The sequence below is a fragment of the Pelodiscus sinensis genome, chromosome 2 (genome assembly GCF_052426305.1).
Source record: "Pelodiscus sinensis isolate ZL-2025 chromosome 2, ASM5242630v1, whole genome shotgun sequence".
Lineage (NCBI taxonomy): Eukaryota > Metazoa > Chordata > Testudines > Trionychidae > Pelodiscus > Pelodiscus sinensis.
The window spans coordinates 126,986,451-126,994,672 of record NC_143053.1 but is presented as its reverse complement, the minus strand read 5'-3'; the positions used below and the strand labels follow the sequence as shown (position 1 = coordinate 126,994,672).

The 8,222-nt window shown below is 47.7% G+C and overlaps 1 pseudogene; it reads left to right on the top strand.

Moving 5' to 3' along the window:
* Nucleotides 1-890: 890 nt before the first annotated feature.
* LOC149525332 (endogenous retroviral envelope protein HEMO-like) lies at nt 891-7,086 on the top strand (annotated as a pseudogene).
* Nucleotides 7,087-8,222: the final 1,136 nt, after the last annotated feature.

Genomic DNA, 8,222 nt, shown 5'->3' with positions numbered 1-8,222 from the left:
TCAAAGGTGCATCTGCAGAGTTCACCTTCCATCTTGAGTGGGGGGACGGTAATGAGGCAACTTAACTCAGTCTACTGGTCACTTGCAATCAACCTGCTCACTGTTTTCTGCACTGCCTTCCTGGCCATTTGTTTCACTTCACTGCCACCGCTCTGCTGGCTGCTCATCGTGCTGCCACCACTCGCCACCTCTTCTGCTGGCTGGTGGTGGATTTGGTCCTGGCCAAGCTTAGAGAGCTCAGCTCTCAATGATTCCAACTCTTAGCCCAAAGCACTGTCTAGCCACAATAAATTCCAGCAATCACTGAAGTAAATAATAAAAAGACTCCTAGCGTGGGGTGGGAGAAACAGGTTGAACCAGTCTTATAGCTCATACCTGGAAGGTATGCAGCCTGCTGATTCAGACTCCTGCTCTTCCCCCCAAATGACTTCACAGAGTTTTGGCTGAGGAAACCTTGTCCAGTCAAGATTCTTTACACTGACAGTTTCTCTCTTTTTAATTGAATCTGATTTTCCTGCATTTCCCCAATAGCTGCAATCATTGGTCATCATATCTTACAATTTCTGCATTTAGTTTTAAGACAGTTTGTGACCCCACAACAGCCAAATGGGTTACAATGGGCAAAACACCAATCTAACAGTTGAATATCTAGCAGGCTTAAGCAAACTGAGTGAACTGTATTTATATAACCACGTCCAGGATTTCTTTTCCACTCCAACTAGCTACAATGGAAGCATTGATTCAGACTTTGCTTCCATTAGCATAAAGACCCAGTTGTTTATATATCAGTAGAGCCTACTAGTGCAGAATTGGGTCCGATTGTGCTAGGCCAGGGGAGGGTACGATATGGCCCAGGGGCTGGATCCAGCCTGCCAAGGCCTACCTTGACAATGGGAATGGGTGAGTATGCAAAGTCTCTTGCCTCCACATCTCAGACCTCAACTGGCTTGGGGGCAGAGTAGCATAAGAAGTCTCTTCTCCCGCTCCCACCACCTGGTGTCCACAGCACATAGATGGAGCTGTGAGCTTTTTAAAAAGGCTGGCATTTCCCTCTACTTGCTGCGTGCCCCTGGTGGGGATGGAGAAAGAGGAAGGGTATGTCTACACTACAAAGTTAGTTCGAACTAACAGACGTTAGTTCGAACTAACTTTCATAGGCGCTACACTAGCGCTCCGTTGTTCGAATTTAATTCGAACTAACGGAGCACTTAGTTCGAACTAGGTAATCCTCATTCCACGAGGATTAAGCCTAGTTCGAACTTACTAGTTCAAATTAAGGGCTGTGTAGATCCTTAATTCGAACTAGTGGGAGGCTAGCCCTCCCCAGGTTTCCCTGGTGGCCACTCTGGCCAACACCAATGAAACTCAACTGCCCCCCTCCCGGTCCCGGACCTCTTAAAGGGGCACGGTCTGGCTACGGTGCCCGTGCCAGGTGCAAGCCTGCCAGCACCCAGCCAGCAGACCCTGCACCTGGCACGGATTGAGCCACCCACCCGATGCCGCTCAGCCCTCCCCCTCTTCCCGGGACCAGGCTGGCGTCTCCCGGGAGCTTGCCCAGGACTGCAAAAGGCGGACACCCGCCTGGGCTAGTGCGGACATCGGGACCTCGTCCACGACCTCCACACTAGGCACAGGAAAGTGGCCGGCTAGGGCAGGAGAGCTGCCAGCCTGGCCACCCAGGAGCAGGTGTGCATGAAAATCAAGGTGGTCCACTGAGATCCCCGAACCTGAGCCCTGAGCTTACAATGGCCGTACTGGGTCAGACCAAAGGTCGATCTAGCCCAGTAGCCTGTCTGCCAAAAGCGGCCAACCCTAGGGACCCCGGAGGGGATGGACCGAAGACAGTGACCAAGCCATTTGTCTCGTGCCAACCCTCTCCAGCCTGCCACAAACCTTGGGCAGGGACACCACTCCTACCCCCTGGCTAATACCACTCCATGGACCCAACCTCCATGACTTGATCTTACGTCCCTTTAAACTCTGTTCTAGTTGTAGCCTTCACAGCCTCCTGCAGCAAGGAGTTCCACAGGTTAACTCTTTGCTTTGTGAAGAGCAACTTTCTGTTACTAGTTTGAAGCCTGCTACCCATTCCTTTTCTTTTCTTTGGTGTCCTCTAGTCCTTCTTTATGGGAACTAATGAAGAACTTTTCTGTATGCACCCTCTCCACCCCACTCATGCTTTTAGAGACCTCTATCCTCTCCCCCCTCCGTCTCCTCTTTTCTAAGCTGAAAAGTCCCAGTCTCTTTAGCCTCTCTTCCTATGGGACCTGTTCCCAACCCCTGATCATTTTAGCTGCCCTCCCCTCTCCCAGCCTCTCTCTTCCCCTCTCCCACCTCTCACCCAGTTTTGTTCAATAAAGACAGATTTTTGAACACAATTGTCCTTCATTTTGTACATCAAGAAGAGGAGCTAGGGAAGGGTAAGTGGAAGGAGGTGAGGGAGGAATGGGGTACATGCCCCCGATGGGGAGGACTGGGATGGCTCTGCGGGCTTCTGAGGGTGGAAGCTCTCCTGAAGCCCCCTGATTGCCTCCTCTCCCCAGATGGCAGCCTGCAGCAAGTGCAGCCGGGCTGATGGCCGAGTGGTGTGATGTGCCCAGTGTGGGCACTCCGGGCACTCCAAGCCAGGACTGCTTTGCAAGCGGGGGACCCCTGAGAACTGTCTGTCCTGGATGGGGTTTGGGACCCTTTAAGCACAGCCCTCGGCTAGCCTGTGACAGCATCTCCATGCTCTAAGTCCTCCTCTGATGCCCTGCCGGCACTGCTTCCGGCCATCCTTAAGCCTGGTTCAGGGTCCACTTAATGTGGACATGCTAGTTCGAATTAGCAAAACGCTAATTCGAACTAGTTTTTTAGTCTGGATGCGTTAGTTCGAATTAGCTTAGTTCGAATTAACTAATTCGAACTAAGTTAGTTCTAATTAACGTTGTAGTGTAGACGTACCGGAAGAGATTTTGCACACTCCCCTGCCTTCAGGTCAATAATCACAGCTGGGGGCAGGGGAGCACACAAAGTCTGCCAGTTCAAAATAGCTGGTACTTCCCTCTACGTGACGCATGACCATGGCTGGGGGTGAGAAACTTTGTGCATTCCCCAGCTCCCAGGACCCTATTGCTTATGCAGTGTTGCTTAATATAATATAGAACACCTGGCATTTCATTGAAAACATAGACCATTTATGACCAATATGCAAAATTACCGCTACATAAGCAGATTTTCAATTTTCTTTCTTCTATTTTTTTAAAAATGTATTTATTTTAGGTATTTGTGTGGAAGCAGGATATTTGCTTTTTAAGATTTCACCTGACCCTGATGTTTGCTCTTTAGGTGAGATTACAATAATCAATCTGACATCCCCATAATTTGCACTACAGCCAATTGTACACTTTGTAGTATTATTAAATGTTTTGAAAACCAGAAGGTCTAATTGTTTACTCCTTCAGAAAAATGCATAGGAAGGGGACAAATCTTGTCTGGAAGCTGTATAAAATTCTCCACTCAAGAGGGAGAAGCTTTAGCCTTTCCTGAGAGGAAAAGGCACAGCCTGGAAAATGAAAACCGTGTGCAACCCCTTGGAACTGGTTGTTTTAGGAAAGTGTACTATGGCATTCTATAGTGCTCCCATGGGGCCCAACACCATATTCATTGATGCCAATGAAAAGGCTTAGTTTGGTTTTAGCTGATCCCGATAGTAAGCATCGCTAATGCTTGCCTCCTATGTTCATTTCAGGAAGTAGATGAGAATAAATAGTTAATGTTGCTTCGACAGGTTGTACCTCCCTGGTCTGGCACCTGACTGGTCCCAAACCAAGGAATTTGCTGGACCAGAGGAGGTCAATGCAGTGTGTGTAGTGGGTCCGCTTTCCCCTAGCCCCTCAGGGGTTCTTCTTTACCCTAGGCAGCTCTACTGCCACCAAGCACTCTGCTTTCCCCACAGCACTGGGGAAAGGGAGCTCTATTTTTTGCCTGCAGCTTAGCTGCTGCTCGGGGCTCCACTCCCCTGCCAGGACTCTGCTCTCCCCGCAGTGGCCAGGGACTCTACTACTGTTTGAGTGCCACTCTCTCCCCAGTGGCTTCACTGCCACCTGGGGCTCTGGGCTCCTGCTGGTGGCCAGGGGGTCCGTCTTTTACCCAGCAGCTCTGCTGCCACCCAGGGGCTCTGCTACTGCCCCTGGCTCCACATTCCCCCTGCAGCTTTGCTGCCACGCACTGGCTCTGCTGGCACTTGGGGGGCTCTGTGCTCGTCTCAGAATTTCTGTGCTCCCCCCAGCATGCTGCTTTGGCCCAGGGGGCTCCGCGCTCCTCTCAGGCTGCTATGCTTCTGCCCTCAACCATGACAAGGAGCTATGTTCCCTCCCCCACTGCCCCCAGGACCAGGGGCTCTACATTCTTCCCAGCAGCTCTGCTACCCGCAGAGCTCCATCTTGGCCCCCTAGTTTGGCAGTGCTCCTGGCCCCAGCCCAACTGCTTATCCCCATGAGTGCTCTCACAGGGTCACCCAACGACGCTGGACCACAGGTGTTGCTAGACCAGGAAACTCTAGATTATGGAGTTTCAACCTCTATGAGCACCGATTCCTTGGGTAGATTCTTCCTGCAAATCCATCTGTTATAAAAAGAACATGCTCAATGCTCATTGATCTACCTCCCTTGCTGCAATTCCAGCCATGTTATCTATGAAACCACAGTCCCATGGTATACCTCTACAGGGGCGTCTACAGGCCTTCAAAGTAGGGTGAGCATGCAGCAGAGCTCTTCCTTCCCTGTTTCCATGTACTCCAATCTAATCTAACAGTCTTCAGTCCTCCTATCCATCTTCAGCAATGTAAATGGTACACTCTACAGAATGTCAAGACTGAGGTTACTGTTATTTTTGAAGACAAGGTAACTTCAGTTAAATGCCCAACAAAATATAAATTTCTAACTGCAAACTAATTCCAGAGCTATCAAATTATTTCTGTGCCAACAGTTTTTATTATTATAATTTTTTTTTTGGTTCTCTTTTTAATTGTTACTGCCAGCAAGAGGGCTTAATGCAAACAATTCAAAAAGAAACTGCAGTATAAGTGAATTTGCAAAGAAAACAAGTATAATGATGGAAAAACTCCAGTAAAAAAATATATGATTTAATGTGTCAAAGACTGTATGGAACAGATTTCTTTCCCGTACACTGAATAATTTCGCCGACAACTAAGATGCTATCTAACATAAGTAAGGATGGCAGAATCAAGTCATTAGCATGTTTGCAGATTAACTAGTTGGAATTCAAATTCAGGCAAAAGAAGGGTTTTTCTTTTCAACATACCATATATTGTAACTTAAAAGATATCCTTTCTTGGATTTGGTTAAAACAGGAGGTTACTGCCAGCCAAGTGCTCTTGTCATTGAGTATTCAGTATGAGCACACCTACCCTATGAGATAAGGCCAAATCTACTATGGATAATTTCTGGGCACCTGATTTTGAGAAATCAAATGTCCATGTCCTCACTACAGAGAAGAATCAAATGTTGTCCAAAGTAGCACGTCCCCATAAGGGAGCCTACAGTCAACTCAGAAAGCAAGGCACCATGGGTAGCTTGCAATCTGGGCTATGTTTCCAGTGACTGCTGGGTCCAAAACTCAGCTGCAGTTGGTGTAGCCAGACAGAGGCCCCCCCATCACATCCATAGCGACCACCACAATCCTCAAAATGACTCCGGGGGGAAGCCACAGGGGTGGCAAGAGAAGTGGCAACAAACGGTATGGGGCAAGCCGGTAGAATACGTAACTGGAACCTCCACAGACATGTATCCCATCTGTTTCGAAAGCAAGGAAGGCAATGGACCTCGGCTAGGTAGCTTTGGGGACCACCAATGTACCCACATTGTAACTTTTAATAAGAAGTCAGGAGCCTGGGATATTTACTCAAATCAAAATAGTCACACCCACCAAGAGACACTAAATTGCTGGGGAAATATTATCAATGTCTCCCGTGGTTACAGACCTTTGTTTGGCATTAGCAATGCCGCCATTGTCGCCTTAAATTTTAGTCAGTATCCAGAGGGCAGTGTCTGGTACAATAATTCCCTCTTTATAGTTCCTAGCACTGGACATATCTATAACACCACATTGATAAATAGCAATAGCCTGCTGTCCAACCAGTGTACTAGGGCAGACCTCTTTTGACCAGACCAGATTCTACAGAATCTGTTGTTCGCTCTCCAGTGCTCCATCACTAACAGCAGTTACTGTGCTGCGTACCATGCCCCAAAGGAGAGACTCACTGGAAGGGGATGGTATAAAGGACCATATTACCCTATCCTTAATAGAGAATCTGGACTATTTTTAATCTGTGGGGAAAAGGCCTATGAATACCTGCCAGTAGGCTGGACAGGACAGTGCTCCCTAGGACACGCTGTGCCTGGGGGTTTAACAGTACACCCACACATTACAGCTCCAGGTATTACGAACCTTGGAAGCTTCTTGCACCGATCCAGAAGAAAATTTACTATTAACCCTCTGATAGAATGCCCCACATGTTTTCACAAATTTACCTGTGCATTTCTGCCTTGGCTTGGAGTAGCTGAGCTTGAACGAGCCTTAGTAAATGTATCAGGGCAACTAGATATAGCTCTCAATCACACTGCAGATGCCCTGGGCCTACTCAAGGAACAGATTCAATCAGTAGCCCGCTTTGCCCTACAAAGTAGGACAGCATTAGATGCGATTTTGGCTCAGCAAGGAGGAGTATTTGCTGTAATTAATCAGTCTTGTTGTTTTTATGTAAACCATTCAGGGCAAATTGAACAAGACGTGTCTGCCATAAAAGATGCAGTTAAAGTGTTATATGCTGTAACTAAGGATGGAGAAATCTCATGACTAAGTTGGTTAGCCCAACAGCTCGGACTTTCCTTAACTCCTTTCCTACACTCTATTATAACCACTGTTTTGATTGTAGTAATCGCCTTTTGTATGATATTGTGCATTGTAAAACGCTTGGTTAATGCAGCTATCTCTTTTGCGCATATTCGATATACAGCACTAGAGAAGGGTCCTACCCAATTCCTTGATCCCAAACCCTCTAATCAGGCTGTTGGGTACATTTAGATTCCTCCAAGAAGAGCAAAAGGTGCTGGCATCACCACCATCTTGTATCTCTGGGACACGGTGTATTGTATCGGGGGTGGAATGTAGCCAGACAGAGGCCCCCCCATCACATACATCTTGCTTGCCCCTCTGAGGTGCCTGGAGCACACAGGACACAGAGAGCAATAAAATCAGCATGGTCTTTGATGCCTTGACAGAGGCCTGAATACGCTGGCTCATCTGACCCTCAATAACTGTAACACAGATACAAGAGGGTGATCAAGCCAATAAGCTGATCTAGAGGCTGCGAGAACTGCCCTTGGCTGGCACCTATATTGATATGATCACACAGCCATCCCTGGGAGAGGAATCTCCTGCTGAGAAAAGAATGCCCAGTACTCCCAATTTAATTAACTCTCTTACAAGTGTAAATTACGTTGAAACTCCCTTGTAAGAACTGGCGTCACAAAGACGAACCAGCACCATTTGGCACCATAGATAAGAAATAGAATACATGACCCCACGGGTATAAAGATGGGCCCAGCAGCACACTCACTCTGAGCGTCAATCTACCATCTACCTGCTGGTCGGGTTAGGTGATTGCCTCCTGAGGTCTACGGGGACACCCACCTCGTATTCGTCTTCCCAAGGAATTAAGGGACCGATCCTGGTCTGACACACTGGAATCGAGAGATGCAGAAGGGGGTAAACATTGTACCTGTATGTGTCCTTTTGTTTTTAGTGAACACATAGAATAGAGCTCTTTAAAGATTAAGCTGTCACTTGGTACCATTATTTTTCTATCTTCCTTTTCCTTTGTAACTATTCTAAGATCTGTATTTGCTAGCAGTTAAGAAGTAGAATAATAGCCATTGTAACCACATGCTTTATAAGCCTCTTTAATAAACCCGTAACTGTTTAAGCCTTAACCTGACTCCTCCTGTTGCTGTGACAGAACCAAACACAATTAAAAGAACTCCAGCTGGTCATAGGGGCAGATGAAGGCAGAGCTTGGCGTTTGGGTCCTGTCACCTCCACAGGACAGACCCCTGGGGCATCCGTCAGCCTTCCATAGGCTGCCTGCTGCGAAGGGACCTTGTGTCCTAGCAGCCAGAGACTCGGGCGTAAAACTTTGGGGCACCTGTCAGCCTTCTCCA